Raw genomic sequence first — 20,870 nt, 5'->3', positions numbered from 1 at the left:
AGTTCTCTCGTCGTCGACTGGTGTATTGTTTTGCAATTTTAACGATAATAACCATTTCCATTATTTTTGAATGGATCTTTAGGCCCTGTTCAGAAAACGGCAGCATGCGCTGGCTCGTGCCTCTAGTCTAACAAATCCAGGCAGTGCTGAAGATGACACCTGGCTATCGGCGGCTCCATGTTTTGCTCTGGTGAGCTTTCGAGTAAACATTTGGGAGCAGTTACTGTGGGCAGGAAGCAGGTGCAAAGTAGTGATACAGACAGATAATACAGCTCTTCTGAAAGAAGTCCTCTTGTTTTTCTATTGGACATGAGCCGCATTAGTGAAAATGAACCATAGCAGGATATGATAACTGAAGGGTCCGTGCGAAAATCGGGAATGTAAAAAGTTGAATCTCAAATGATGGTTTGTCCTATTCAATGCAAAAAAAATCTATTATAATATAATGATTGTTTAATTAATTATGTTTGACCTCATCTTTACCCCTTGTTGAACCGTTAATAACCTGTATAAATGCTATTAGAGCACAGGTGCCTCTTTTTTGTTTATGGGGGGCTTGTGGGTGAGTACAGTTACATAACAGTCCCACAAAACTACCCCACTCTTACACACAAGAACGGGGACAAATGTGGTATACTCAGTGTGGGCCTACCGGACATTACTAGGTAGAGTCATGGGGTCAGAAACAGTTAACACATTTAACTCATAAAGCAAGATAAAAACACTAAAAATAGTATACGATGCATAATACAAAATACAGGCAGTGTATTAAATCAAACATATATAGAACACTTAAAACATAACTGCTTCAAACTGACGGAGGCAGATCTGAACATTCGGTTTTTGATGATATATATATATATATATATATATTTGATACACTGCCAGAGTTTTGTATTATGCATCATATCCTATTTTTAGTGTTTTTATTTTGTTCTATGAATAGAATGTGTTAAAACTGAAACTGTTTGACCCCATGGCTCTACCTAGTAATGTCCAGTAGAGCCACAATTAATATACCACATTTGTCCCCGTTCTTGTGTATAAGATGGGACTATATTATGTACCTTTAATAACCTTAAATAGGGGTGCATGAAACACTCCATCCACCTCACGACACCGTTGTACCCAATCCATATCCACATAATCTCTACCAAGCGCAGCCTCCCCACTGCTCTCCCTTCAGTCAAACTCTGCTCATTTTAAAGTCTTTCTGGTTCCTTTTGATTTCCCAAATTGTCCATTCGCCTTCGGAGCATTCAATCCTTTTCATTCTGTATTCTGGGGGAAGTAATGTGGCTGACAACAGCAGGTGAAGCTAAAGTACGAAATGCATTACTTTTCAAATCATTATTTTTAAAGGTATTGGGATTAAATGCAATAAAAACAATGCCACATATCTCGCACTCGTGATGTGACTGGCGACCCCTTCGTCAAAGGAGTTTGTGTTACACTGCAGATACACACCTCATGTTCCACATAAGCACTAGGACATCCTCGCAGGGAATAATATTGCACACATTCCCTAAATATTTATAAACTCGATCTCCGGAGGCTGCCGGCTGAACAAAGCCAGGCCTTTTACAGGACTTCCTTGCAGTCTAAAAGAAATGTTCATCGGATACATTCACAACTGACTGATTAAAATGCCTTTCGGCACCATCCGCTTTGTCAATACACAATCAAAGCAGAGTGGTATCAGACTCAAAAATAATCAAACCGCTTTGTTTCAGTTACAACGATCAGTGCAACGCATTTGAATACTAAGGAGGGAAGAAGCATGGGTGCTGGCCTGCACATCCGCCTTAAAAAAAACCAAAAAAAACACCCTCTCCGTTTTTGGCTTTATTTGCAACCTCAACTATACAGGTGTATATAACAAAGGCCGAAAATCTCCATGGGCCTACCTCCCATGCACCACTTTTGCTGATGTCCAAGTATGCCCACCTCGAGCATTTCTCCTGTATGTAAAAGTTATAGGCTGAAACTGGGAATTCCATTCACAGTGATCACATAAAATGATAGCAAACTTATGTAATAGTGCATATTATTGATGACGGGGCATATGCTGAGGGGCAGTCTAATGGCAGAGCATATTTCACAGGAAATCTAACAGGAACTACACTTCGGTTGTAAACAAAGCATGGAGCCTAGCAATCAACTGACCAAAAAATAAAACCATGCGGAGGAAGATATCCGAACTGGGATTCAGGAACTGCTGATGCAGGAACAGTTATTCTAGACCAAAGGAATGAGTTTGATCTGTAGGTTTTCTCAAGCATTTTTCTGGTTTGCAAGCGCTCAAAAAAGTTTGTCTCAAACCTGAAGAGAGTCGACATGTTTGTCAGGAGAGAATATCCATGAGCTCTCTAGAAGATGTCCCAGCTCCCATCGGTATGGAAGACCTACTTTCATATCCAAATACATTCAGCCCCCAATTTCCATTCCTTTGGCCCTCAGGAGCTAGTTCAGAATGTGGCCCTTCCTTTCAATCAGATCTGCCCCTTCAGTCTTCATCAAATGTTTACCCTTTGAGTAGAATTGTTACACTTCAAGTATCACACTACCCCAAGAGCTAAACTAGTAGTTTATCCACGAAGATTTTCAGTCTCAGGAAGAAAAGGAATGCCAGAAAATGCCCTCTCTCTCTAAATTGAATGGTAAACCATCCCGCGCAGCAACCAGGTACAACTAGGAAGATATTCAAGCTCCAGAACTACAGCTGTTCCCTTTCCGTTTCCGCAGTGGCTGAAGATACTCGGGCATTTGTCCACCTTAGTCGTCGTAGGGCCCTGGGCGAGGGATCATCGCAAACCTCGGGTAGAACACATCCTATCCCATTGGGTGAGGTCACTTCTCCTTTCAGATTCCACTAAGATCTGAATTTCCATCGGATGATAGTTAATGCCTGCCAAGGGGATGAATTTCTATCCTTATGGCCCTCTTTTCCTGACCACAGATGCCAGTGCCCAGGTGAGGGAGCTACTCCGGGCTCTGGAATAACCGGGATGATCCCCTGAAAGTAGCCAGATAGTTATCTGGATGAACTGAACCTTCACCACAGTCCAGGCCTTTCTCGCACTCATAAAATGCTCTGCCGCACTGGTGGTGACAGACCATCAGGTGGCCCTGCTCAATGTAAAGACGTGGGAGATGGAAAGAGTGGAGGACCAATAACCAGGCAGAAACAAATCTCCTTACCTTCAGACCCTCCTACATCCCAGGTAGTTGACTGGTTAATTGACCATTAACGTAACTTCAGCAGCAAACGTACATAGGCAGAGGACAAAAGCCTGCACAGACGATATTAATAGAACCCCTATGGTGAAGGCAAAGGCTTAACTGCTGGGCTCAGCTTTGAGATGGCCTATGCCTTCAGTGATTGGAATCTCTGTTTAACTGAATAGCCTGCGAGTTGGGGTGAAACGTGCATCTAACGAGGAAGGGAAGTCATAATATCTAATTAGCCTCCTGTGTTCAGAGGAAGTGGGGTCGGGAGGGTCAACAGTGCAATGGGCTTAATGGCCCCACTCACTAACAACTTTGGAAACGACCATCCAGCTCCATTTTCTTCATCACAGTCCTCCTTCCCGCCGCCAATGGTGGATTGATACGAGGATGTTTGATATTCGTACTTGAATCCGAATGCATTTTTAAAGGGGATATTTAGAAGGGTAAACCAGTCTATCACATGGAGTGGAGTCCCCTCATACCTAAGGGCTGACCAGGAAAAGGAGTGCTCTGTATAAGGAGAACTTAAGTAATTGGGCCACTAATCCTGGCTTTTCAACTTGAGCAAAAGATTATTCTCGGAAACTCCCTTCAACATCATGTGCCACATTTCACCTTCGGACAACATTCCCAAGAAAGTCCGAAAATATACGTACTTAGCGTTGTTTAAAGTCCTCAAGGTTTCCATGTGACCAAATAATAGCTATAGGTTTTAACGGAGAGAAGCAGAGAATAGGGAAAACAAGTACGCTTTCAGCTGTGGGTTTCATAGGGTAAATACGGCGCCCTTGCGCACGTTGGACAGCCAGGTGCCGAACTGTTTCAATTGTCTATTCACACAACAGTAGCTGTCCTCGGCGGGTCCGGCCCTTTGTTTCTTTCTCTTCAAGACATAGGATTGCTGTTAACATCACCAAGTCAGTCACAGGCCAATTTCCTTTCCAAACAAAACTGAAAGAAATGCAGCAAGCTGTTATCTTGTTCTTCTGAGGTTCCGTCGAAGGGCCAAAACAAATTAACCAGCCACTGCACCTTTTCATTGATCTTTAAACGCTCTTTCTGGGAAACAATCTCCTCTTTTCTAAAATAAAAAAAGCACTCCCATCAGGGACACCGATAATAGCAGCACCCATCTTATGTACTCCTCAGAAGCGTGACAGTCATCAAAAATAGGCTTTTTGTTCTATGCGCTCATTATGCTACTAAACTCCGGAGAGGACCCGGTACCGCATGACAGATGGGTGCTTTGCTGACATAGGTGGTGCTCAGTAAGAGACACTTCGTGACAATTATGTCCAATCCGGGCTTTACGTGGTCTGAGACTAGCTAGGGAAAAGCCCTGCCAGCCTCCGAAAAGTGCTCCAGACCTAGTGCTCTGTCGGAGCTCCTCTCGCTAGGAATAGCTTCCAGACCGGCCTTCTAGCTCCGTTCTCTTCTACGGGGATATGATGTGGCATTTATAACGCACCTATACACAAGAGTTTCTAGGCGCACAAGCCAAGAAGGGGGACAAAGGGAGGAGAAAATAACGATCTTACTAGGCCTTGTGTCATTCAGATCACGGAAGTGCAGGGAAGGGTAGAAGTGCCACGGGCGAGGGGAAGGGAGAGTGCAGTTAACTCACAAGTGCAGCCAGCGGGTGGCTCATAAGTGCAGAGAGAAGGGACTGTAGGATTGCAGATACAGACCCTTAAGTGCTGTAGAGCCTGGAGGCAGTGCAAAGGCAACTGGAAATGCATGAGCCTGGGCCAGAGTTCAGAGGGTGACAAGTGCATGGAGCAGTTTGGTGCACCAGCAGGGAAGAGGATGAGAGAAAGAAGCGAAAAGGAAGGTCTTGAGTTGCTTCCGGAACCGGAGCTGGTTCTGCTCAAGTTTGAGAGAGGCAGGGAGGCTGTTCCAGAGGGAGGCACTAGCCGAGGAGCTAGATCTTCCCCCAACTCTCTGCCTGGAGAAGTGTCTGACCCTCAGAGTTGGAAGTGGATGAGCAGGGAGCTTGAGAAGGAAGATGTATTGGAAGAAAAAGTTGAATGTAGAGTGGCCCCGGAATATAGAATGAGGCGTTTTTAGGTGCACTCCTGAGTTTTTACGGAATCTATTAAGAAAATTATATTTAGGGGTGCGGGGTGGAGGGAAACAACTCTGGCACTGGGCTGTATTTTCACTAGAACAGAACCGGTGTCCCCAGAATGTGGAACACTCGCGTCCCCTGACCCCCTTTAATGTTTGTGTAGAAAAACTGGCTTTATGAATGGTTCATCACAAAATATACAAAGGAAAACATTCAATATTCCAATTTTGAAAGTGAAAAACGCTATATTTTTCATATAGGTTTAAATCCGACATAAAATGAATTCCATGTATGGTTACCACATATGATAGATTAAACAATTTTCAGCAGATTTCTTCAAATCCATATACATGTCATCAAATACACATACATTGCAAAAATGAATTTCCCAAAGGGTATTTTTTTGATGTGCAAGAAACTGCTCAACTGGTTTTGGGACGGATTGTTCCTTCATCAGTAGCTCTAGGTTCAATATCCTTCTCAATTCAACGATTCAAGGTAATCTATAAGGTAGCATAAAGGAAAATATATTAGCTGTTCTGCTAAACCAAAGTTTTCTCAACTTATTAGGTATATATTCTTTGTAACTCATGTAACCACTTGGGCATTCACTTGGAAAGAATACGTGGTAGATAGTAGCGGAGTAGTTACATTCAAAAACTGCCAGGGAGAGCCTAAAAAGTAAATAAAGGGTGTGTTACGGACTGTCTCACTTTGAAGATTAATAAACGAGTCTATGCTGGGAGGCCATCTTACCTGGCTTCATACATTAAGTTGTGTAAGAAGAGGCAAATACACTGATCAAGGCACAAATCATACTTAACATCTGTGCCCAAATGCAGTTTATTCTGCCTGGTGCGCTTAAGAAATATTCAAAATCAAAATCGAGGCTCCCTCGGGATACGAGTTGTGATGGTATTAGCTAGTACTCTGCAACAAAGCATCAAATAAACATGTGGTTAGTTCTGCCATTTCCATAAACTTTGTGTCCCTTACATACCCTCATATTGTAACTATATTTACCTTCAGGTTTACCTTTGAATGGGCGTGCAAGCAGTTTAAGTATGTAGTTCTGTATCCTGGTACATAAAAAGATGCCACCACAAGAATCAAGATGAGTGGCTCAATGCACTTCTTAAAGAGAAGTGTGTAATGAGATCAAGGTTTCCAGAAATGCCTACATATTCGATGTTACGGTAGGCTAGGGAGCTCATCCCTTACTTATGCTCGTCAGAATGGTGACAGGATGTGCAGTGGACGCGAGTGTTCCACAGTCTGTGGACACTGGTTCTGTACTCAGAGCGGTCCCAGGCCCCAGAAAGACTTGCGATTGATGCAAAGGTTCTTGAAGTTGATCCTTGCAGCCACGGGGAGCCAGTGAAGAGATTTCAGAGCTGGAGAGATACGATCCCTGGGCTTGAGGCCAAGGACAAGTCTCCCAATTCTGTTCTGGAATAAGTTGCAACGGTCGAAGAGTAGAGCCAGGAAGATTTAGAAAGAGGCTATTGCAATAGTCCAGCCTATAGAGGACCAGAGCTCCTGAGACTGAGCTTCTGGGGGAAAGTGAGAAAAGGAAGACTACCTCAGAGGAGGTGCAGCTGAGCTTGATTTCTTAGAGACGTTAGAGATGTGAGGAGAGAAGAGAGGGTGGAGTCAAAGATGACAACAAGGTTCTTAGCCTCACAGGAAGGAGCAGGAAGAGGGCCCAGAGTGGGCAGCCAGAGAGAAAGGAAAGGAGGGAGCGGGTGTCCCAATGAGGAGGCTCTCAGGCTTACTGGTATTAAGGAAAAGATCATTGGGGCACACGACTCCTGAATTGCAGCCAGACAGTCTGGTATGAGAGAAGCAGAGCTGGCTGAGGGGGGCCTGAAAGCGAGCCGAGTCATACGCAGAAAACTGAAAATTGGAGCTGAAAGTAGCGACTTACAGGTACACTGCAATCATAGCTTTTGGTCACGCAGTCCTAAAAAAAAAAAAGGGGGTTTGGTGGGACTGAACTGTGTCATGTGCAATCGGAGTGATGTCATAAGAAATGAACATATATTAAAGTGAAAACTTCAAATTTCATTCAATTTGTTTTTGACAGTTAATGAGAGTGCACAGAACAAATCAGGATTTGCCAAGAGAACCGATGTTCCTACAACATTTAGGGGAAGTACAAAAAGGTGTGCGCCTTTTACATCTAGGAATCGGTTTCAAAACAAGTACAATGTCAATGATACATTCAACAGCATAATAAGTGATGCCTGTTGTCTTGTGGTCAAGTGTTTGGTCTCACAGTTGAGTGACCTGGTTTCAAATCTCAGCTGCAGCACAGTTTCTTTCAAGTAGGTATAGCAAACTACCTTTTTTTTTTTTTAAATGACTTGGAAAAAAGAAAAGGGGGGGTCTACCTTCTGAAATCAGGGGGTCTACACCGTCCACCCACATGTTCCCTGGTTGGGTGCTCCCGCTTCTCCGTTTCTTAATCTGAAACGCTGATGGAAGCGTGGCCCGCGAGGATCAAGAGCACAGACAAAGCAAAGCCCAAAACCCCTGCTCTGTGTTGGGGAAATGAAAAAGAAAATATGCACGTGTGCAAACTAACTTTTTCTGGTGACTCCATGCAAGGGGTCACCAGTGGAAGTTCTAGTCCTCAGTCACGACCATGTTGATTTATGAAATGTTTGTCGGATACGTGGACCTGGCTTATTTATGCAATGTTTGTCGGATACATGTATCCGACAAACATTGCATAAATAAATAAATAAACCGGGTCGTGGCTGAGGACCGGGTTGTGGCTGAAGACTAACTTCCCCTGGTGAGCCATTGCAAGGGGTCACCAGAGGAAGTTAGTCCTCAAGCTCAAAAACTGCCCCATTCACCCTCTTGCTGAATTGTGACTGCCTTTCAGACATCCCTCTTTTTTGTGAAGTCTGCCATTGTTACTGCTCGCATTTTTGCTACTCCTGATCCGGTTCCCTGATGCTAGCCAAACTACCTATAGCAATCCCTCCCTGCTACTTCCCCCAACTGAACCACTCTGCCCAACCCATTTCTACTCTTCATGCTACCTGATGAAGCCTCACTGATGGTTCGACATTCCCCCTTGCACCATTCCTTGCTGTTTCTTCTCAACACAGTACATTTATTTATTTATTAAATGTTTGTCAGATACCTGCATAAACAAATTATATTAACCGGGTCGTGGCTGAGGACCAGGTCATGGCTTCCGGGAGGGCTGGGTCAGGGCCTGCCTTCTCACCCTCGCTTAGCGCAGCTTCCAGATCGGGTCCAACCCCTGCCCTCTTGCTTGCAACTGCATCCATTGCACACCGGATGTGCTGACCCCTGCGATGTCCCCAAATGCAGGATACTCAACTGCTTCATTTCTGGAATTGGGGGACTGCGTTCACGATTTCCCCTAATCTTTGGTTTCAAAAGATAGAACAAATAAATGACTTGTCAGCCTACTGGCTGATGTTGCTGCTCCAGGCCTTGCTGTCCTGTACCGTGGAGCCCTGGCCTACAGATGGCATGCAAAGCCCACTGCCCGAAACGGATGCTGGGAAATCACTGGTTCCCTACTCTGGAGGCAGGCCCAGGGAGGTGGCAGAAGGCCCTATCTTGTCGGCAGGCTGGCTGGGCCCTGCAGCCTTTCCCAGGGTTGCAGGCCTGTCACCCTTTCAGCCTAACCCTCGCCTTTGCGGGGTGCAAGCCTGGTCGAGCCCCATTGGCCTCGGCCCTGCAAGGTGTCTGACCGCATTTGGGAGCGTGCGTGAGGGGCTTCGGGCACAATGGTCTGCTCCCAAAGCTCTTGGCCATGGTGGGTGGCCCACTTTCTCACCAGGTTTGCTCTGTGCCCACATGCATTGATTTCTGCTTCTCTTTCCACCAGCAGGCACCCAGGACGACACTGACATTGCCAGAAAAGCAACACGACTGCAGGTAAGCACAGCAACACAGGGCCCTGCTGGCCTGACCCTGGGCAAAAAGGAGGGGGTGGAAAAAGGAGGAAAAGGAGTAGGAGGAAAAGGAGGAGGAGAAAAAGGAGAAGGAGGAAAAGGAGAAGGAGGAAAAGGAGAAGGAGGAAAAGGAGAAGGAGGAAAAGGAGGGGGGAGGAGAGGAGAAGGGGGAGGAGAAGAAGCAGGAGAGCAGAAGAAAAAGAAAGGAGGGAAAAAAGAAGAGAAAAAACAAAAGCCAAGATCAGCATCAGAAGGCTTTCCTTGCCTCCCTTTTTGGGCCTGTTCGATGGGTGGACGGCTGCCAGCGCCAGATGCAAATCTTGCTGGACACAGAGCATTGTGGGAAAGCCCTTCCGCACGATGCCACCCTGTGTCTCCAGTGCCACACATGAGGGGCCAGCCGTGCTGTTTCTGAACCAACTCATACTTACCTGGCAGGGGAGACACCATGATCACTAAGGTGGTTCTCCAATGGTGAGGCTCATCCATTGCACACCGGATGTGCTGACCCCTGCGATGTCCCCAATGCGGGACACTCGACAGCATTATGTCTGGTAGTGGGGGGACTGCGTTCACGCTTTTCCCCCCGATTTATTGGTGAAAGAAAGTAAAAGCTAAGTGCACAAGTAGGTTGGTTGCACACAGACCCCCTGCTCTTGTAGCAGAATGCATTTTGCTACAGTTACGAGGAGGGCCAGCTCTGAGCAGCTCGGACCCACAGCCGTGATTTCACTAAGTGAGCTGGGCATTCATCAGCCCACAGAAGTTCTCTAGAATCGCGGGCTCCGATTGGCCTGTGGAACGTCTACAAGACAACCAGAGATTCTGATTGGACTGCCAATGCATGACCACGCGCTGCACTGCCAATGAATGCCCACGCAATGTATCTGCTACTCGACTCCTCCTTTACCCCTATTACTCCCAATCCTCCTTTGATCTCTCCTTGCTGTTCCTATACTTCAGCTCATAGTCCCAGACCTCCTGTTGCCCCGCCCCCCTCCAATGGCCTCCACCTCCTTCTGTTCCTCACTCCTCTATTCACCTCATATTTTGCCCCACTTTCTTCTCTTCTCTTCCTTTCTGCTCCACGTCACAGTCTCCAACATCATCTCCTCTACCAGCCTCTCCTTTCTTCAACAATCACTCCTACTCGTTCTCGAAATTCCTGCACCTCTGCTTTTCCTGTGTCAGGTTTTACACTTCAATGTCCCCTTCTCCTGGAAAGGTCATTCAGTGAGGGTCTGCAAGCATGTCTCATATTGGTTTCTGGCCAGGATTGACATCTATCACATGGTTTGTTAACATCAAGTTTTACTATTGCACAAACAAGAACTTCCTGTATTTTGTAGGATGGGGCATCGAAGGCCTGGCCCATCATCTTGCATTGCTCTGAAAGAGGAGGCATGCACACGTAACTCCACACTGGTTCCTGAAGGACACTACGGCTTGCTGAGTAGCTTCCCTGCAGCCTATCTTCATCTGTGCTGCACCAGTAGCTTCCCTGCAGCCGGAAATAGCAGACTAACTTCCTTTGGTGACCCCATGCAAGAGGTCACAAGAGGAAGTTACAGTCCTCAGCCACTACCCAGGCCTCACCCACGACCCGGCAGCATCATCATTATCACAGAAGTAATGAATGTGTATTACAGAGATAAGCTGGCATATGTATTGAGCACACTGCACATGCTCAGGCACCATCAATCATGCTTTGTACAGGACAATGCTGGCCTAAATTGGGAACAGCCAGCAAAGACATGTTGCTACAGAGGCTTTTGGGCACAACCAGCATGACAATGTGTTACATCAGTGACAGTGCCAGTCTTACACTGTGGACACATTGATCATTAAAATGTGTTCTGTGGTAAAATGTGTCTTGTCTGCTGTTGGTAACATGGAATTTTCATGTTCCCCTTTAGAACAGATTGTAAACTTATGGCTTTTTGGTCACTTTTTCTGCTGTAAAATGCACCATTTGAACCCCATATTTGAAAAATAAATCTTGGAGGGGGAGGGAACCCTCCCGAGGGAACCCTCCCAAACCCTCCCTAGATCCTTATAGCTCCCTCTCTACGCTCGGTCGTCCCCACTAGTTCAGAAAAATATTAACACATACACACTGAAAGAAATCACAAGCAACTAACCTTTGATCACTACCCCCGACAACTGTCAGTGATGCTATTGTGTCAAAGGACACACAATATCGCTTTTTAACATACTGCTTTGGGTGAGGTTGGCTCACTGCCCCACTGGGTGACAAAAAGTTAATGCTTTGGCCCCACATTCAAAAAGGTTGTACAAGCCTGCAATAGATGGTCCTTGTCAAGTGGTGAAAGTGCTGCCTACAGCGGTTGTGGCTTCGGATTAGGAAACAAACATAGAAATTTTCCTGTGCCTCTCCTGTGAGCTCTCAGTGCCCTCTTAACTAATTGTCCTTGGGAGCCATTATTCATTTCGAGCACCACCACGATTTCATTAAAGCCCCCTCGACTTCACAAATCCTCTTAAAGCACTACACAAGAAAGCAAACATTCTCTGATGGAAGGGAGTTGCAGGCGGGATGCTCCTGGGAGGAGTAGAATTGCCCACTACTGGCCCTTTCGTAATCCAGTCTCATAGCAAGTAACGTGTTCAGAGATATCTTGTGAGACTGGAACAGAAACTACAGACTACATTACTAGATTCCATGAAGTGGTTTTGTTTTTCCCCACAAAGAGCAGTGATTACTCATTTGCACTGAAAATGCAGAACAATTATGATGTTGAAATAGTTTGTCAGTCTTTCACTTATAAACTTAACTGATCTTGCCATTGATCTGGCTAGTGATATTGCTCCAACTAGTGTTTATAATCACAGCAGTTACCCAATATATCAACCTTCCATTACATACATAGCACATGTATTAAATATTAATGTTCTGCAGAATTACATTTCAAAGTGCAGACCATAAACCTTTACACGTTCTCAAAAGAAAAAAAAAAAAAAAGAAAAAAAATCGCACAAAAAATGCCTGCAATCCAAGTAGATAAAACAGATCAGTGGAAATGTGCTCGTGTCAAATTCATTCATGTGTTATGAAACGGTTATAGTGTGCCAAATCACCCCCGCAGTGGTCTCAGTGCTTAGGCATTCTCTGGGCAAGTGAGGCCCCCACAGGTGTACAAAGAGGAAAAAGGACTGAAGTGAAGGGGGTGGGAGGTTAGAGAAGGGAGTCTACAGAGGAAGAACATGGATTCAAGCAGAGGAGATGTAGCCTAGAAGTGGGGCCATGTTTGTGATAGTCTGTGCGCTTTAAAAAAGATAAAATTATTGAATACAGTGCTTCACAGCATCAGTACCTTTTCCCCACATTTTCATTTCTTCATGTCCAAAAAATGTGGGGCAAATCATTATATGGGTATAGGGGCATGTAAACTGTTCTATGCCAAGTCCTGAACACCATCTTTGTGATAATAAACTAGTTCTATCAAGCACCACAGGCATCGGCTCAATAAATTATGTTACTCACCGTAGTGACTAACCTACTCGTAGTCCATAGTCTCTTTTCCTCCATATTGTATGGGCATCCCTCTATAGGGACAGGAACTGAACTTGTTCACCAAAAAAAAAAACTGTCTTTCCCCTTTAAGTTTAGTTGTGCATGGGGGTGCGGCCCCAGGAGGAGGCGTCCCTTGAATCCGCCCACCGGCGCCACACCTCAGTCCCCATTGACGTGTTGGCTATATAACAATTGCCCGATAACACTTTTTAAGGGAGAGGATGGTGGGGCGTATGGAGGAAAGGGGACCATGGACTACGAGTATGTTAGTCACTACGGTGAGTAACTTATAATTACTCCTACGTCCCATCCCCTTTCCTCCATATTGTATGGGCCATTAACTGAAGCACCGGGGAAGAGGGCCGTTGCAACTCCTAAGAAAACAAACTTTTCAGGACTGCTTGGCCAAATTCTGCATCTGATCTGGTACTGAAATCCAAGCAATATTGCTTTCAGAAGGCTGAGGGAAAAGCCCATGTGTCCACCCTGTTAATTGTGTGCCATGGCACGTGCCTTTGGAATGCCACTGCTGATGTTTTGGCCCTGACCGCATGAGCATGCATGTTTACTGGCAAGCTTCCTTGATGGCCATAACCATCCACTTGCTATTGAGGCCCGACAACCTGGTTTTGATCCTCCGAATGTGATAAACAAGGCATCAGATTTGCAGAAGCCCCTAGTCCTATCCAGGTACAATCTCAGCGTTCTGACGTCGAGACAATGTAAGACCTTTTCTGCTTCCTCTTTCGGATTTGGGAAGAAAGTTGGAAGGACCATTTCTTCTTTAAGGTGAAACACCACCACCTTTGGGAGAAAAGAGGGGTGTATCTGTAGCACCACCTTTTCCCGATGGAAGGTTGTATATGGCTCTGATGCCACCAAGGCCTGAATTTCACTGATCCTGCACACCAAGATAAAGCCCACCAACAGCGTGGTCTTAATAGTGACTAGTCTGATGTCTACCGATGCCATGGGCACGAATGGTTTATGGGCCAGGGCGCTTAGAACGACATTGAGGTCCCAGACCAGGTGTGGGCTTCGGACAGATGGGTACAACCAGGTTAGTCCTGTTAGATGCTTTTTGACCACAGGGTTGGAGGTGAAGAAAATGTTACTGCCAGAGTTTATGTATGAACTTATGGCTGCCAGGTAGGTCTGGCAACTGTCCACCTGCAGCCAAATTGTGCGGAGAAGGAGAGCACATGATCGAGGGTGCACCCTAACAGGTCTACACCCTTTTCCTTGGCTGAGTGGCAGAACCTGGTCCATTTGCCTCTGTATTGACTCCTAGTGGAAGCGCTTCTTGCCCCTTGGATGATGTCTAATTTGTCCTGTGACAAATGGAGGTGTTGCAAGCCTATATGCTCAGGAACCAGGCTGTTAAGGCTAACTTCTGTGGGGAGGGGTGGACTACCATTCCCCCCCCCCTTACTGGGATCATAGCGGATCCGCCCACACTGTGAGGTGAACTGGTGGTTGAGTCGACAGCCTCAATAGCTCTGAGAACCATGGTCTGGCAGGCCAGGGTGCTGCTATCAAAATGAGATGTAGTTGATGCGCCTCGTTGACATTGAAAATGACCTTGTGAATTAGCAGAGTTGGCAGTAACGCGTATGCCCACATGCTGTCCCACTGAAGCTGCAAGGCATCCCCCCCAGTGAGCCTCTGCCAAGTCCCATCCAGGACACAAACTGGTGACACCCCCCTGTTGCCTGGGGGCGACCCTACTTGCTGAAGATCCTCTCATTGAACTGTCACTCGTAGTTGTTGACCCCCACTCTCCTGAGCCTGTCGTCCTCTAGGTTGGGCTCACAGGCAAGTGGATGGCCGGGAGGCCCATTCCCATATCTCGATGGTTAGCCTGCACAGGGGTGCAGATCTGGTGCCCACCCTGTTTGTTCAGGTAGTACATGCAAGTAGAGCTGCACATCTGAATACAGACTGGGCTGTTTATAGTCGGGAGAAAAGCTTTCAGAGATAGCCATAATGCCATCATTTCAAGCAAATTGATGCGCTTGTCCTGGGCCTCTCTGGACCATATGCCATGCTCAACGTGCTGCCCCTCATGATATTGGTGTTCAATCTCCACTATAGTAGGTCCTGATGAAGATGCGTTGGTATGGGAATTAGCTCTGCTTGGGAACCGGTTTCCTGGCTCCATGAGGCTGAAAAATGAATCTGCAGCTTCCTCATTTTGAGTCTGGTATGAGGCACTGCCAGGGGGCAAGCATTCATAATCAACAGCAAGTGCTGGTACCACCATGCTGAAGTCAGCGCCCTGCTGAGGAAATGCCCCGTAGCCGCTTTGATTGCCGCAACCTTGTCCACAGTGAGGAAAATTATTTTCGCATTCGTATCCCAGATAAGGCCCAAGAAAGTCAATGACTGTAGGCTGGAGCTGCAACTTCTTGAGGTTGATGGAGAACCCCAGTTCGTAGTGTATGCTGTATTCCTGACTCCCGCTGGCGATTCCATGCAAACCAGCCATCGTCGAGGTATGGAAATACATGGTGGCCCTCTCACCAGAGTAGTGCTGCCACCAGAGTCATCAGTCTTGTAAACACTCACAGGGCTGAGTTGAGGCCAAAAGGGAGGACCCTCTATTGGAAGTGTAAGCCCATGACTAGAAAGCGTAGGAAGGCCCGATGGGGCTGCCAAATTGGGGCATGTAGGTATGCATCCTTCATATCCAGGGAGCACTTCCATTCTCTCCCACACAGGGACTCCGTAAAACAGCGCTGGCTTAACCATCTTGAACTTTTGAAGGGGTAGGTAAAGATTTAAGAGGGACAGATCCGGCACCACTTGCAAGCCTGCCTGGTTCTTATGAATTGCCAAGATACAAGAGTAAAACCCCAAAACCCCAAGCCTCTCTGCAAGAGGGGGATTTCCTCTACGCCCTCGCTCACTACCAGAGAACGGATCTCCGCAAGAAGAGATGGCATCTCAATCTGTGGGAGGGGGAAAACAAAGGGGGGGGCTTGTGGTATAGGAAGGAGGAAGCCCTGTGATACCACAGAGTATCCACAGGTCCGTGAACCGTGTCCGCCAGGAATGAAAGTGAACGGCAAGCCTGCCCCCCACCGGAGAGCTGTGGCTCTTGATGACCACATCACTGCTTCTTTCCCTCGGAAGCTGGTGCATGGATGGGGACTGGAAGAAGCCCTTGTGAGATGTTTCCTGCTGGTTGCACCAGTGTTGGCTAGGGGACCTGTCGGGCTGTCTAGTACAGTGGTCTTGAAAGCCCCCAAAACTACCGAAGGTACGACCTCTGTCAGATCGCACCTGGCCCTGTCCAAAGCTCTTAGCCGACCGTTTTGCCAATATAGCCAGTGATTTAGCTGTTCTTTTTCTTGTCCAACTCTTCGTCGGTGCAAGAGTGAAACAGGTCCCCTCCTTCAAATGGAAGGTCGAGAATACAGTCCTGCATGTCTGGATTAAACCAAATGGTCATGAGCCACTCAGTCTGCCTCATATCTGTAGCCACACAGATGACCCAGTCTGTTGTATCGATATGAGCCATAGAGTACTCCATTATGACTTGCGACTTCTACGAGACCAGCCTTGAAACCAGTCTGCCTGAACCAGTTGGTCTGGGAGAAATTCAGCTATCTCCCTCTATAATTACTAATTTACGGCAGCTAGCATGGCGACCACATTGGCTTGCTGTAAGTAGGAGGGGGGAGGGTGGGGTGGCATTGGAATACACCTTTTTTCCATAGACCTCTAGGACCTTCTCCTTGCCTAAAAGGGCTGAAGTGAAAGATGAAGTAGAAGTTTGAGTTTTGGCGTATATGGATGCTGCCACAATGACCCATGAGTCATGAGTACGGCTGTGGGTGCACAGACAGGAGGAGACCTTCTGCCTGCCTGTACTTTAGATCGAGCCGCTTGTTGGTTGGCTGTGTGGAAGGGGGTTCCGTCCAGCCCTTCTTCGCCAGGACCTCCACATCCTTTTGTAGCCGTATAGCCAATCTGGTGGATGAGCGTATGGTCAGTACCTCCACTAGGACCCCCACCTCTGGCTGCTCATTTTGCAGCTAAGGAATACTTGTCATGGAAAGCCCTCACTGAGTAGGAGGCGTCTTGTTCATCATCATCATCATCATCATCATCATCATCATCATCCACATCATCCGTTGTCTTGTGGTTCCCCAGAGTCTCCTGGTGGTGTATTTCACGGGTAGGAGGGGTGGGGGGGGGGGACAGGGCCTCGGTGGGCTGAGACAATGGCACCACTGTACTCGGGGCTGGTGACAGCATCGGAACCGGTGGCTGTACTGGGGCTAGTGGCTAAACTGAAGCTGGAACCGGCTGCTGAGAGAGCAAAGGCGGGATCATGTCTTGAACGGATCCCTTGAGAATATTGCCCATTTGTGGTGATTTCATCAGTGTGAGGAACTAGTACATAAATTATAAGTTACTCACCGTAGTGACTAACGTATTCTTAATCCATAGTCCCCTTTCCTCCATACTGTATGGGCATCCCTTCCAAGGGACGCAAGACTGAAGCTTTTTCACCAGAAAACCCTTCTTCCCCTTTAAATTTAGAGGCGCGCGGCCCAGGGAGCATGCGCTGCCTTGCCTGCTCCCTCTGGTGCTACAACTCAGTCCCAATTGATGCGTCGACAATAGATTTAACATTGCCTAATGACACCAGTATTATTAGTGGGGAGGTTGGTGGGACGTATGGAGGAAAGGGGACTATGGACTAAAAGTAAGTTAGTCACTACGGTGACCAATTTATAATTACTCTTACGTCCCGTCCCCTTTCCTCCAGACTGTATGGGTGATTACAACCAATTCTAGTCCCAAGATGGAGATGAGACCCTCCTTAAGCAAATAGGTTCCGGAGAACCGCCTGTCCAAAAGCCGCATCAGATCTGGGATGTGGACCGGCACGCATCTTCGTAATCTCTTCACAGCGACGGCTTTATTCTACACGCCGTTTGGAGACGGGATCTCCAGCCACAATCTGATTTTTACTCTGGAATGATCCACTTACCTGCAAGCTCCACATCAACTGCACACCCATCTCTGGGTTTGACTGATTGACGCGCAAGCCGGCTCCTGACATGACTTACAGCGTGTCTGTAGCCTTCCAGTTTTGACACATCGGGTCTCTAACTCACCCTCTGCTCGACTGGCTTCGGGCCCCCACGGAGGAACCTGCTTCTTGCAACCACGGTTCCACACAGTACCTGTGCACATTCTGCACGGGCCCTCTCCTTGGTCACCCCGATCATTGGAGCTTCTTTTCTACAACCCCCCTCTTCTCTGTTCAGAGCGACATCTGCAGGTCCAGATGAAGGTAGCCTTCACTGCCCGCCGAAACGTATTATTGGACACGTAATTGTTATACGGCCCATCTTTCAAAATCAGCAGGAATATAACCACCGTCGTTGACCTAGGATTGGTCTCTTGATAAACTCCCACCAGCTGATCCTCCAAGTCATCAGGAGGACCTGACCTCTGGCATTGGTTTGGAACCACACATTTCCTGGACTCCAAACCCTAGGACTTGACATTTGGTCCTTTGGCCGTGGCCACTAATACATCAGACTCTGGTGGGGGTCGCATTTGGTTGCTTTGCCCTATCACACACAACCAGGACGTGTTGGCATTTTGCTTTTTGTTGTTTTCTTCTCTTCACTTTGTCTTTTTAACTCATTATATAGACTGTGTATTCAGTTACACATCGTGTGGATGGTTTTTGTTTGAAAATGTTTATTTCTTGCCAAATACCAGAATGTATGTTCCATACTATTCGATGCAATTCACTGTGCACTTTAATGATCATGGTTTCTGTTTCTGAAAGTACCATTTTTTGTAAATGCTCCTTTGGGAGGTCATGTCTATTTGCTAAACAATAACTGTACAATTAATAAATAGCCACTAAGCTATCACAGTAATTTTCTTTATATATTGTCTTTTGCTCCAAGGCAGCAACACTCGATGCTTCGGGGTAGCCTGAGATATCAAATTAATTAGATATCCAGAGTATTTGGGTTTAACATTTATTGTTTCATAGGCGAATTAGTCTTAAGCCTTCTGTTCGTAGGGCACCACATGGAAAAAACAGTGTGTGTAACAAGATAAATATTTTTGATGGGATGAGGTCAGTTCCTTGTTTGTATAACAGCATTTTCGATGCCCTTAACCTGACCTTCCCAATATATAGGGCTTTCCCTCCAGTTTACTTCTTGACATCCAGGCAGTGCAGCACCCTCTGTGCTTCGTCCTTGGGATCAGGAAAAAACGTAGGAAGGACTATTTCCTCATTGTAGTGGAAAGCAGACGAAACCTTGGACAGAAATGCCGGGTGTGTCTGCAGGACTACTTTGTCCTTGTGAAAGGTAGTATATGGTTCCGAGGCGACCAGCGCCTGTATTTCGCTGACTCTACGAGCGGAGGTGAGGCCGACTAGTAAGGCTGTCCTGATGGTGATCAGTCTGATGTCCACGGACGCCATTGGCTCAAACGGTTTGTGCGCCAGGGCGCCCAAGACTATGTTAAGGTCCCACACCGGGTGCGGTCTCTTGACTGACGAGTAGAGCCTTGCGAGTCCCGTCAGATGTTACTTGACAATAGGATTGGAGGAGGAGAAGATGCCTTCCTCCGAGTTCCTGTAAGCCCCAAAGGCTGCAAGGTAAGTGCGGCAGGTGTCTACCTGCACACGTGAGTGGGCGAGGTGCGCCGAGTAGGAGAGCACATTATCTTTATCCAAGGTGCACACCAAGGGGTCGATTCCCGTGGAGTCTGCCCAGTGGCAGAATCTGGTCCATTTGCTTTTGTACTGAGCCCTGGTAGCCTTGCTCCTGGCGCCCTGTATGATCGCCAGATTGGCCTCTGAGAGGCTGAGATGCCAAAGCGTTACCTGCTCAGGTACCACGCTGTGAGGGCTAGTTTCCCTGGCGCAAGGTGGATGACTCTGCTCCCCTGCTGTGCCAGAAGATGTGCTGGGCCTGTCAGGAGGTTGATCGAGGGCACTTCCGAGAGACTGAGCAGCTCCGAAAACCATGGCCTGGCCGGCCACAATGGAGCTATTAGAATGATGAGGAGTTGGCGAGACTCCTTGATTTTGCAAGTTACTTTGTGAATCAGAGGAGTGGGCGGAAAGCCATAGGCTTTCATGCCGGTCCACTGGAGGTGAACTGCATCGCCCAGAGAGCTGGGGACCAGACCTTGCCAGGATGCGAACTGGGGACACTTTGTTGTGCCAGGTGGCAAAGAGATCCACCTGGGGATGTCCCCACTTGTTGAAGATCCCTAAATAACAAGGTTGTTTAGCTGCCACTCGCAATTGTCCGCTCCCTGCCTGCTGAGCCTGTCCGCTTCCAGGTTGGATTCCCACGGGAGGTGGGCTGCCGTGAGGTAAATGTCATTTTCCAGGGCCCACTCCCACATACTGATCGCCAGTCTGCACAGAGGAGGGGGATCTGGTGCCTCCCTGCCTGTTGACGTAGTACATGCTGGTCGAGTTGTCTAGATGAGGACAACCTTGCCTCTGAGAAATGGTAGGAATTTCCTGAGCGCCAGCGTGGCTCCCTAGCACTATAGCGAGGAATCCGTGGTGATGGTGGCCTGCGGAGAGGGTGGCCGGAAGGGCTAGCCCGTCCACAGGTTGCAGTCTCTGGACCACCAAGTCAGGTCCGGGTGGAGAAATGGAGGAACGTTGATCATCTCGAATTGAGAGCCCCGCTCCTGGTTCCATGAGGCCGTGAAGTGCAGCTGAATCCTCCTCATCCTTAGTCTCGTGTGCGGGACGGCTAATAAGAACGCTGCCAGAAGACCCAGGAGATGTTGGTACCACCATGCCAAGATCACTTCTCTGAGGAAGTGGACGGTGGCCCCCTTGATGGCCGAGATTATTTTTCTCCGACGGAAATACTTTCTCGGAGTACGTGTCCCAAATGAGGCCCAAGGATGTACGCGTCTGCGTCGGCTGCAGCTGTGACTTCTTGAGATTGAGCGAGAAGCCCAGATCGTGCTGTGTGTTCAGAAGGGCATGGGAAGAGTGATGAACCGCTTCCAGAGATGTAGCCCTGACAAGCCAGTCGTCGAAGTATGGGTAGATGTGGAGGCCCTGCGC

General features: G+C 47.5%; 1 protein-coding gene and 1 non-coding gene across 16 annotated transcripts in view; one reads left to right on the top strand and one right to left on the bottom strand.

The window, feature by feature from the left end:
* The window catches only part of MSI2 (musashi RNA binding protein 2), a 2,560,560-nt gene that overhangs the window by 1,470,824 nt on the left and 1,068,866 nt on the right, over positions 1-20,870 (bottom strand). The window lies entirely within an intron of this gene.
* LOC138490490 (U1 spliceosomal RNA) lies at positions 9,667-9,830 on the top strand. The gene has a single exon (XR_011275486.1). It is a non-coding gene; the product is annotated as a U1 spliceosomal RNA (small nuclear RNA).

Source organism: Ambystoma mexicanum, chromosome 9 (assembly GCF_040938575.1).
Source record: "Ambystoma mexicanum isolate Mex_15411 chromosome 9, UKY_AmexF1_1, whole genome shotgun sequence".
Classification (NCBI taxonomy): domain Eukaryota; kingdom Metazoa; phylum Chordata; class Amphibia; order Caudata; family Ambystomatidae; genus Ambystoma; species Ambystoma mexicanum.
The sequence above is the reverse complement of the archived record's forward strand: the minus strand, read 5'-3'. Positions and strand labels throughout refer to the sequence as shown.